A 12,243-nucleotide genomic window follows, 5' to 3' on the forward strand; every position below is an offset into this window, starting at 1 on the left:
AAAAAATACCCAATTTATTCGCAATTCATTTAGTAATTTCGGAGTTATAACATGACGATAGACAGGACCCACGACCTTCCCTGTGCATTTACTCAGCGCGCTTTGAGCACAGAACGCATAAAATTGGATGGTCTTGTACGCTGTAGGTTAAATGTGGCTGGACAGGGTTTCCTTGTAAGCTGAATTCTGCTGACTCGGACTCGAGGAGAAACAATAATATTGTAATAAAGCCAGGGTTGTTTTAGAGGGTTGAGATTATCTGCTTGATGGGTGGTTACTCCAGTAAGGCGGCGAGGAGTAATTTCACCACACATGTATGAGCGTGGCGACCCACACAAGGACGAGTTTGGTTCGTTGGAACCTGAGCAGAGTCGGACTCGCGAGCCAGCCTCGTACGTGTATGGGCCCCTTAAGTCGAACTTTGGCCATTTTGGATCAGAAAAGTTGGATTTTTATTGCCTAATTACGCCTGCGTTCTTACACATATAAGACAGATGACATTATACCAGCACATCAGCCATTGTTAGTGAAGAACAACAATGGAAGTTTCACGTTTCTTAGTAATATTCTCTTAGAGTTTACTTGTTTATTTGTGGTTTATTTAATGGGGCCTTCATTAGCACAGTAATATTTCGTCGAATGGTAGGTTGATTAGTGAATAATAAATTGGAAAAGATGTGGAAGGAAACGCTATTATTCTAATTCAATGTTCTATCCCAGCGTTTGTCAAGAGGCACAGAAGAAAAAAACAGAATTGCAGTCGAGGTTGCTGGCGAACACGGTAATGAAACTTCGGATTCCGTAAAAATCTGGGAAGTAGAATTGACGGCTTCTCAAGAAGGGCTCAGCTCCCAGAATTTAGTTAAAACTGGCGTCACAATATCCTGTTAGGAGAATCTGTTGGAGGGCGAACCATAGGACTACTAAAACGAGATGAGGTAATATGTTCTGCAATTGTGATCTGACGCTATTTTTACTGGTTAAAAAGTGGACTTCATGCCAAAAGATTTTAAACTCTGGTATTCGTGATTTATAGAATTTTAGAGCATCTGAAAATATTCGTACATCCTACATCTGTTACTGATGTGTGTATGTGTTTGAGTATGAGGGACGCCAACTGATGTGAATCTAACAGCTGATGTTGCTGACAAGCCTGCATTAGAGACATCATATCATTTCGTTAATTCTGGACGGCTGTACCCGCTGCGTGGCAGAGATCATTGTGAGCGCTACACCTTATCTAGGATCTGATTTACATGCAAACAATTCAATATTCCGGTTGGTTGGGAGACGTCGAGGCTCCCACATTTTCTAGAAAATCGGTTCGCAGATGGCGGTAAGTTTGACAGCCTTACGCGCCGGCCGCCCTTTAGCCCCTAGGAAGATTGCTGGTACTCATTTCTGTTAGACGCTGAGTCGACCCCAGGGCCGTAATGGAAGGATTAGGTCAGCTGAAAAAATACGCCATATTCAGTCCCATCTATCTTAATGTCAGTCTACTAACATTGAAGTTTCGCACCGCCTTTTCACAAACGCAGTTTCGGTCGCACAGCAATGGCGCTGTAACTGTTACATCTGTTATAAACAGAGCAACACCACCGAACCCAACAAATCTAATCCTGGCCTGGCAGTATAAATATTATTTCTGGTGTGGAAATGAAATCCGCTATGTAAACCAATTCAAGTAACCGAGTCCGGTTGATAGAACCATTACGTCTGGTGTGAAGGAAGTGCAACTATAAAACATAACCTCAAACCTTCCTTCCTTTATAATACAGGGAAAGTAGACTGAAACAATATGGCCGTCACACACAACATTTACCTGCCTGTACCATGGGGTTTTATTTCACAACAAAAACGCCTTTATATACACCGTAAGCTCTCTTAGTGCTGCCTGTGTCTCATAATCTAAACACATCTTTTATTTGCACTGCATCAGTTTCGTGGCTTCTACTTTATAAAACAAACTTCATTCGTTTCTCCAGTGCGGTGTTCAAGTCTGGTCACATCTCCACGTAACGAGGCAGTCAATGAAGGTGTTAAAAGTATATGGTTTGGACCAGTCTACACAACAACAACTTATGTTTGTGTGCACAGACCCAAATCATATTCTTTGAGTGAATTATACACAACAGGATGCATACCCTAAAGGATGAAGATGTTCACTAGTTGCATAAAGGCCACAAATGCTTTCTTTTTGTGTCACGTATTTAAAGTATGGATAAAATAAAGCAATCCAGTAATTACGGCCTAGATTAAGGAATAAAGGAAAGGATTTAATAAAGAGGAAAACAACAAGAATTAAAAGTTGAAGGAAGGAAACAAAGAGTGCCTTTGGAACCTGCATTCTCTGGGTGAACGAAATATAAAGACAGGACGATGCTCCAACCGTGCGTGTGAACGGGAAAAGAAAATTTCTTATTCCTTAACCGGCTAAGTACCGGGCAAGAGACGGAGTTGCCAACTTAGAAAGGGTAAAAGTAAAACGATTAGAATGCCGTCTTCTGGGATGTGACTGCAGCCACCTGCTTACGCTTGTTCCTCGCTCGCAGATTTTTCTACCCTGAAAATGGAGGCGATACGTTCCTCCGAAACGTCGGTTCACACAAGATCTACACGGCGCCACATCCCAGAAGACGGCATTCTTCATAGTCACCGCCGTGAAAACCTCAAGTCTAACACATGCAAAAGATAAAGTTGTTCCTGTGCTTAACTAATTAAACACAATTTCATGAAGGCGTATGGGGGAGTGAATATATAGATCCTGACTTTCTTGACCTCGACACTAGCTGGAGGTAGGTGTGATAATGTGATGCCTGTTCAGGACTACCACACACCTCAGGGGACGGGAATGGAGTAGTAAGGAGCAATTGTGGAAATCATTCTCATGGGGAAACGGAAGAAACTCTGAGAAACGCCTTGTCCGGTGTCGTTTCGTCCACTGCGAATCTCAGTTTAAGTCGTCCGGAGTTGAACCCGGATCTCATCAGTGATGAGTCAGTACCTGAGCTATGTTATGGACTCCAAGCAGATTTTCTATTGAATATCAATGTCCCTTCCTTGACCCAGATCAATTTGTGTTGAACCTCTTAGGAATTTACATTAGAACAAGCCGACTCCGTAACAACACTAGAAGAGGCGTTACAGAAGAAATGTAAACGTAAGATCCTGGCGAGTTTGTTGTTGCGGAATGCCTATATTGCGAGGAGCTGTTTGTGAAGGTGGAACATGATAAGGATTGAGAGATCAAACTGCTCCTGCGAATCCTATCGAGTAATTTATTTCGAAAGTTCTTTGAATCCTATACACCATGATGGATCATTGTGCTGCCTTTTGAAATGTTTAATAAGAGGGCCCTGCGATAGGTTGTTCGTTCAGTCAGGGCATTGTGACAAGGAACACATTCAGAATTCTGCAGCGGGAACGTTCTCGAAAGCGAATACTCGGGAACGGAAAAGCGGGTAGGCAAATAACATTGAAGTGGATCATAACGTGAAGACGGGAGAGGGGTGCAACTGTCCAGGATCGCGTTAACTGAAGGGTTTTGGTATTATTGGCGTTGAACCGTCTGATTCTACTTCCTGACAGTTAGTTGGTTAGTTTGTTTGCTTGTTAGAGATTAGGCCTTGTTCAGTGTAAGAGAGAATTCGAAGCAGAATGTCAGCGCCATTTCCATTGCCGCCAACATTATGCCACTAAAATTTTCTGTTAGATTAATTTGAGACTGGGTTATCTTACGTTGTTTTATTCGTAATAAATTCGGTTAAAAATTATTTAATAAGAAATATTGCGTATCTCTTCTTATACCTTTTTTACGGGATATTGCATAGCACCAAATGAAACTGTATGTGGTGTACAATAATCACGCACTCAGGTTTGTTATCACCTTGTAACCAGCCATGGGATATACCATAACCATATCTCAAACAATTATTATTATTAATATTATTATTATTACTCATGGAGCTGAACCCTTCTTGAGGAGCCGCCAATTCTGCAGCTACTCAAGAACTTCCCAGTTTTTTTATCTAACCCGAAGTTTCATTATCGTGTTCACAAGAGCCCTCCACTGGTCCCTATCCTGAGCCAGATCAATCCAATCCATCCCATCCCATCCTATCTCTCTAACATCCGTTTTAATATCATCCACCCATTTACGCGTTGGTCTTCCCGGTGGTCTCTTCCCTTCTGGCTTTCCCACCAATATCCCATAAGCATTCCTCTTATCACCCATTCGTGCTACATGGCCTTCCCACCTCATCCTCCTTGATTTGATGTCTCAAACCATTAAGTGTACAAAACGTCCCATGTTTCTGTATATACAGGGAAGGGGCCTATCAGTTTTCTGATTTGCGTGGTGCCTCAAATTTGCATTAAGCCAAGGGATTCGCAGTGGCTATCCGTCTTTCATAAAAATGTTAAACGTGATTAACAAATTTCAGGGGAAAATAATGTGATATGACTCCTGAAAGCCAGACTAGTTTATTGCTAGGCAACGGCCAGGTAAACGCATTCCCGAGGGAGTGAACGCGCAATAATATAAGAGCGGTGTCTTGTGTGGTCAGCGCCGCGCTTGTTGCTACGCAACTATGCGGTAAACACATCTTTGCAGTAGTGAATATACAGGCAAAAATAGAGCAACACCAGTCTGGACCTACGGGATAGAGTTATGGGGATGCAGCAAACCTTCCAACACAAAAATTCTCCAAACGTTCCAATCCAGAACGCTAAGAAAACTAGATAATGCTCCCTGGTACGTATCAAACGCTGCCCTACACAATGCTCTAAGCATACCGTATGTAACAGGCGTCATCAGAGCATACGCGGAGACACACAAAAACCGGACCACTCAAAACAACAACCAACTAATAAGAAACCTCTTCAACCAACCAGCAATAGGAAGAAGACTAAACAGAATGTGGCCAGAGGATCTCATTAGATAAGCACCAGAGAATCATCGGAGGATGATACCTGCTTCAATATTACACACACCCATCCCTTTTACTGAATACTGTATTTATGCATATTGAGTATATTGTAAAATAAAATAAAAATAAAAAAATTAAGTAAGCGGTGTTTTCTATGCGGGCCGCTCCGAGGCTATATAACGAGGATCTCACTGAGTCGAGTTTCGGGGTTGGCAGTTGCAGCAGAGAATTAAGAGTCTCTAGAGTTGTCAGCTGGCAGGATAATTGAGAAAGAGAGCGGGAAAGGAATTAGGCTGTGAAAGAGTACTTCATAGTGTGCTGCAGTTACAGTGAGACTATTATGAATCTGTTGCCAGGGTACGACTAGTGAAAACCGAGGTCACTAGTGTGTGTAACAGTGAACTATAAAGTGTGGAAATAACGATAGCGCTGCAGTAAATTATAATTACGAATTGTGGGTGTAAGGTGTCAATAACTCAACAGTCCAACCCAAAACCCGTCTAATAGTCACAAACCTAAAATACGTGTCAATAATTTCTGAGTGTGACATGTGGTTAGTTTTGCTAAAATAAATGTAAGTCTGCAGTAAATGAACATCAAGGTCAATAAGGCATATAAAATGCCCAAATCGCATGTGGAATGTACAGTACTCGTATGTGTATCCCCTACGGAGCACACATTAACCGTCTTTAATTTTGAAGGCAATTATCCCCACCGATATGATATGTAAAATTTTCCTTCTTAAAGCTTGTGAATCTTAATAATTTGGGATTGAAATAAGTAGTACATCTCTCGCCATTTCAATTTCGTTTACCTCATCACAACTGAAAAGCAAGGACCGTCATATACCACTGCTGAATGATAAGCAATACTTGGAAAACGAAACGCCGTATGTTCACGGAAATACTTTAAAAGTTTACAATTATGAGAATTCTGATCAACAACAGATGTGTGAACACAATGGGAAACTAGTTTGTAAGCTGTACCTATCGCAGAAGCGAAGTAAAGCTATTGATAAATTGCGCAAGGGAGATGGTTGCTACACACCCCTTGTCAGTGGCGCGGTCCAAACTTTGCGGAGAAGGCAACTGCGTGCGTGCCACTGGATTACTCTCTGAACTGAAACAAAGCACTTCCCCTTGCTTCCTGTTTTGTGGGGCTATAAAACCTGAGCGAGGAACTTAGCACGAGGGCGTCTGAGAACAATGCTTTCATGATAATATTTGGATATGGCAAGAAATAGGGGAATAAACAGTACTGCTTTTGAGATATGACAACGTATAATCCGGTAGATGCTGGCCGACGTTTCGGAAGAATAGACTGTCTGCAGTTTTAGGATTGAAGCAATGAGCTGAGCTTGCCGCTTGCTTGGCATATTTTCGATCTTGAAGATGGAGGCAGTGTGTTCCTACGAAACCTCGGTGAACGCCATCACAAACCTCGTTACTGTTCGTAGTAACGGCTGCGATGTCCTGAAATAGAACAGTTGAGAACATTACATAATAAGGAACCATATTCTTGACATTGTAGACCTGCTGTTAGGGTGATTAAGTCGTGTAGGATAAAAATGATTGGGAATATACGTAGCAAGCACAGGGGAGAAAATGGAAGCACATTATGTAGCCGATGAATTAAGTATTTTGCTGTCTCATGAACGAAGTATAAGAATATTGTCACGAGATATCTTACGTCCATCGCCGCGCAACGGCTACAGTGGAAATTGTTGAGATCCCACGGCGACAAATCGAAGCGACGAATTGCCGTTGAGTAGCAACGGATGAGACGAAACTCTTTACCAGCGTATAAACAGCGTTCCCGAAGCAACGGATTGGCGAACACGTGAGATCGAACCTTGGCGAATGGTGTCTCGTATCCGGTCCGCAGAACACATACATAAGCCTTCATACAACGCAGTTGGAACCTGGTCGAGACGTCGCAGAAGTCACGTGATACCACAGGCGATAATAACTGTAAGGTGTTTAAGTGTGAGTGCCCAATAAAGAGTCGCTAAATCCGAGACCTACGTGAAGTTATTTGTCGCGTGACACACCCAATACGTGACAATATATTTTGATGGCGAGGGTTTCAGTCTCTAGATCTCAAAGCATTGTCGCGTGATTAGGGGTCTGAGACTATAGGCGGCGCATTGATGGAATATATACCGACTCACAAATGAGCGAAGAGCAGCAATGGATAGTAGTGGCCTATTTCAAATTTCTTCCGGTAAATTCTCCTGGAGAAAAGAAACACGAAGTGGCTCGAGGTGACTTATGGAACATAATGTAAACTCCGCTTTACAGTGGCATTGGGCGTCTGTTACTGCCTGCCCGTTCGTTTGTGAAGCGACCCACGAGATATGGCGCCAAGATACAGTATCTGTTTCTCATGTTCCAACTAACAACGACTCTGTAGGTAGTTCAAAGTGTCTAAAGGGGCCCATACACGTACGAGTCAGGCTCGGCGAGCTTGACTCGGGAGCCGGGCTCGGATTAATTTCGCCACAAATGCATGAGTTGACTCCCAACTTTGCGACCCACACACGGACGAGTTTGACTCATTGGAACCCGAGCCCAGTTGGACTAGCGAACCAGACTCGTACGTGTATGGGCCCCTTTAACGCAAAATAATATGATGATTTATGAATAGTGAATTGGAAGGGAAGTAAAGGAGGAGTTGTAGTATACTTTGAGGTACATTTACTTGGGGCACTGAGAATCCTCAATCAGGACAGGTGGGGCCTCGGTCGAAATTCGAGCCTGGTACCTCAGTCAGAAGCTTTGACGGTTGAGTCAACTTGTTGGATCAGAGATCTGTGTGAGGGGGGGGGAACTGGGGAATGAGGCCAGCGGAGAGCAGGTGTGCGAATCTCCTTTAAATTCGCTCAGTTCCATCTGAAGGCGATTTGTAACTAAATATAACATCCCATTTCAGAAACAAGCATAACCTCCCGGAAAAACAGCGCTAATTTAAGACACGAATTATGTAACTATTGAAAACATTTCCACTGACTGCATTTAGTGTTCGAGACGACATGGGAAGGCCTGCGAAAAAACTTACGTCCCGGAACAGAAGCGGGTTAAAACAGCGGTAAAGCGCCTGACACGAATTGCAAAGATTCGCTTTCGACGCTCCTTTCAAGGGTAGTTGTTGTTGTTGTTGTTGTCGTCGTCGTCGTCGTCGTTATCGTTGTTGTTGTGTTGGCTGATACATTTGTCGATTTCATCAGACCCTCAAGAAAATTCCATGATGCTAATTTCAACAGATCATGGCCTTACAAAATTGCTATGTGTTGGTTAGCATGCTGTCGTTTTATTTTGGAATCCCTAGCTTAAATTCTTGGTACGAAAATCTATCGTCCTGGCTAAGCTTTCGTGGATTCCCTCGGTTCTTGTACACAAGTGCAGGAGTGTTCCTTGTAATATGTCGCCGTCACATCTGTTTACATATTTGCATTTATTATACAACATAATCATGCTACTAGGCACGACATAACCTATTTAGATGAAGAAACGTCGTTAAATAAACAAATAATTTAGAAACTAGGTGATGTATCATTTTAAGATAGCCGAATAATCAACAAATACGGTATTAATTTTAGTTTTATCCTAGCGCTAAGCTGTTCCATGAGTAATATTAAATTACGTCAAATCTGTGTTAAGGGCTCAATATATTGCATGTATTTTGCTGCGAGGCTTAATTTAATTTCATGTTCTTTCGTTATAGCACTCTGACAAAAGTGCGTAGTGTTACAAGTGGAGATAATGAGACGCATGTGGGAAGTTTACATGCCTGCTTTGTGTTAAGCCCTCTCTTATTTCTAGTTTAATGTCTAGAATTTGTCGCGGGAGTGTGATGCGCTTTGTTCCGAGTATTGTACCAAAATTTACACACCGACTTTAAATATGTAATTATTAAAGTGTAACTCCTGCTCATACATCAACGTCACAATATCGTCTCATACAGCACTTTGTGTCACTTAATGGAAATATGCGGTTCATCCCACACATGAAAACTTCAATGACTTATATACTTAATTAAACACTCCTGAAGATGTGAAACATTAGCCAAAATATGCACTTATTTACTTACTCTCTTACTCATGGAGCTGAGCCCTTCTGCAGGAGCCGCCAATTCTGCAGCTACTCAAGAATTTCCCAGTATTTTATGGAAGACGAAGGTTCATTACCGTGTTCACAAGAGCCCTCCACTGGTCCCTATCCTGAGCCAGATCCATCCAATCCTATCTCTCTAAGATCCATTTTAATATTTTCCACCCACCTACGCCTTGGTCTTCCAAGTGGTCTCCTTCCTTCTGGCTTTCCCACCAATATCCTATATGCATTCCTCGTCTCCCCCATTCGTGCTACATGCCATGCCCACCTCATCCTCCTTGACTTGAACATTCCAATTATACTTGGAGAAGAGTACAAGTTATGAAACTCCTCATTATGCAGTTTTCTCCAACCTCCTGTCACTTCATCTCTCTTCGGGTCCAAATACTCTTCTCAACACCCTGTTCTCAAACACCCTCAGTCTGTGTGTCTCCCTTAATGTCAGAGATCAAGTTTCAAACCCATACAGAACCACAAGCAACAGCCAAAATCAGTAAGGTAAATAAAATATTTTGTTAACGAATTCAAATATATTTCCAAACTCCTGTCACTTCATCTCTCTTCGGGTCCAAATATTCTTCTCAACACCCTGTTCTCAAACACCCTCAGTCTATGTGTATCCCTTTGTGGGCAGTTCCCACATCAGACAGCATGATGCTGTTATTACTAGCAGACCAGTACCGACAGAGACACCAAGAATTGCCGTGCAGCTTCCGCCGTTCTGGGGCGACAGACCAGCAGTTTGGTTCGCTCAAGCCGAAGCACAGTTCACTTTGGCAGGGATCAGTAGCGAGCAGACGAAGTTCTGCTACGTGATCTCGCAGTTGGACCAACGTTACGCATCGGAAGTAGAGGACATCATCACCTCTCCACCCGAACGAGGCCCCTACACCCTACTGAGGACCGAGCTTGTGAGGCGGCTATCCCCATCACCAGAGCAGCGCATCCGGCAACTCTTCACGGTCGAGGAAATTGGCGACCGTAAGCCGTCCCAGTTCCTGAGGTACCTCAAAAGTCTCGCACCAGAGGTGTCGGATAACGTCATCCGAAGCGTCTGGACCAGCCGGCTACCCCGCAACGTGCAGAGCTTTCTCGCCGGCCAGAACGAGAGCAACTTGGAGGCCGCAGCCCTCTGTGCAGACCGCATCTCCGAGGTCGAAGTCCGGCCAGCGCTCGCTAGCGTTGATGGACCCACGGACATCGGCGGCACATGTCTGCGGTACAACAGGCCGCCTCTTCATAACGGACAGAGTCAACAAACGGCAGTTCCTAGTCGNCCTTAATGTCAGAGATCAGGTTTAAAACCCATACAGAACCACAAGCAAAAGCCAAAATCAGTAAGGTAAATTAAATATTTTGTTAAGGAATTCAAATATATTTTATGAAATGGTCTTATTGAACTGATATCTTAAATCCAGGATTGCCATGGCGAAAGCTGCATTTAGCAAGAAGAAGAATCTTCTTACCAGCAAATTGGACATAAATTTGAGGAAGAAACTAGTGAAATGCTACATTTGGAGCATAGCTCTGTATGGGGCTGAAACATGGACACTTAGGGCAGTAGATCAGAAACACCTGGAAAGTTTCGAAATGTGGTGTTGGAGAAGGATGGAGAAGATCAGTTGGACCGATTATGTGAGAAATGAAGAAGTGTTAATTAGAGTCAGTGAGCAGAGGAATATCCTACACGAAATAAGAAAACGGAAGGCTAATTGGATTGGTCATGTTTTACGCAGAAACTGCCTTCTAAAAGAAGCTATCGAAGGAAAGATAGATGGGCGGATAGAAGTGACAAGAAGACGAGGAAGAAGACGTAAGAAGATGCTGGATGACCTTGGGGAAAGAAGAGGATACTGTCATTTGAAGGAGAAAGCTCTAGATCGCATTAAGTGGAGGAATTGTTTTGGAAGAGACTGTGGACCTGTCGTCTGACAGATTACTGATGATGATGATGAGTGGGGTGGGACTAACTCCCCTGTACTGCCGCCACATCTGGTCTATTGTACCAGCCCCAGATGATAGATGGGGGTGATTGTGGAGCAATTGGTAGAATGAAGATTGGCAGGGGAAACCGAAGTACTCGGAGAAAACCTGCCCCAGCGCCACTTTCTCCACCACAAATCCAATTTTACCAGACCCGGGGTGGGAAGCCAGCGACCAACCGCTTGAGCTATGGCGCGGCCGTTATCTATACAGCAACTTAACCAATAGACTATATAATTATAGACACCAAACTTACATAAATTAATTTCCAATAGTCGCACTTTATTTTCCAGTCTTTGTTTCTCCCTGTCCTTTATTATTGTTTTTTGTACATTCTGCGTTTATTATTTAATTCTTCTTTTAGGCTTCTCTTCCTATTTTTTCCCTTGTTTCCATTTTCTACATTTCTTCTTCACTTTCGTTTCTCACTTCATTTATGTCATTCTTTCTTTTTTCGCATTCATTTCTTCTTTATATCCTCCTTTATTTCTTCATTCTTCTTTCTCTATCTTTCGAGTTCGTGAAGGATCAAAGGCTATTATACTCGTATGTACACAGTCTCTTCAGCCGACAGCTAAGTCGGAGTTCTGTATGTCTCTTGAAAGAACAAAGGACCGTTGCTGGGGGCCGCAAGAAATTGTCTTCTTTCTTAATACTGCGTAATATAAGCTGGGATATGTTTCCACTAGACGTCTTAAATAATACCTAGGAAGCTTGTTTTTATTTCTAAATATATAAAAATCTCACGTTGTCGCATCTATAGAAACCAAGCAACTTAATTGTCAAATTATGTTAAAATGAAAATTTATGCTGTGCCAGACCTAGATAACCTGAATCTGAATTCCATAACTACGGACACTTTTGACCTCGAAAAAACGTTAATATTAAAATTGATCTTAAATGTTGTGTGTACTTAAGTCATCTGGCTTAGATTACGGGCCAGTATCAGGTTCTTGTCAGCACAGAAATGAATCTTCGAGTTCCATAAAGGGCATGGAATTTCTTAGCTAGCAGAGTGACTAATGTAGTTTGTTAACGGGGATTGTGCTTGGTGGATTTTGTTAGTTGGTTGTCCTTGAGCTTAGAAGCATTCACGATTGTAGGATGGACGTTAAAGTCTGTAATAAATGGGATCGAAATACACGATTCTCTGCCATCTTTGGTTCAGTGTTGGGGCTTTTGCAGGAGGATAAATTTTCCGTAGTAATTACAATTATAAG

The 12,243-nt window shown here is 42.7% G+C and overlaps 1 protein-coding gene across 1 annotated transcript in view; it reads left to right on the forward strand.

Moving 5' to 3' along the window:
- LOC111870083 (sodium-dependent proline transporter) overlaps nt 1–12,243 on the forward strand; it is a 106,170-nt gene that overhangs the window by 10,857 nt on the left and 83,070 nt on the right. The gene's annotated exons all lie outside the window — the stretch shown is intronic.

This window comes from Cryptotermes secundus, unplaced genomic scaffold (assembly GCF_002891405.2).
Source record: "Cryptotermes secundus unplaced genomic scaffold, Csec_1.0 scaffold355, whole genome shotgun sequence".
Lineage (NCBI taxonomy): Eukaryota > Metazoa > Arthropoda > Insecta > Blattodea > Kalotermitidae > Cryptotermes > Cryptotermes secundus.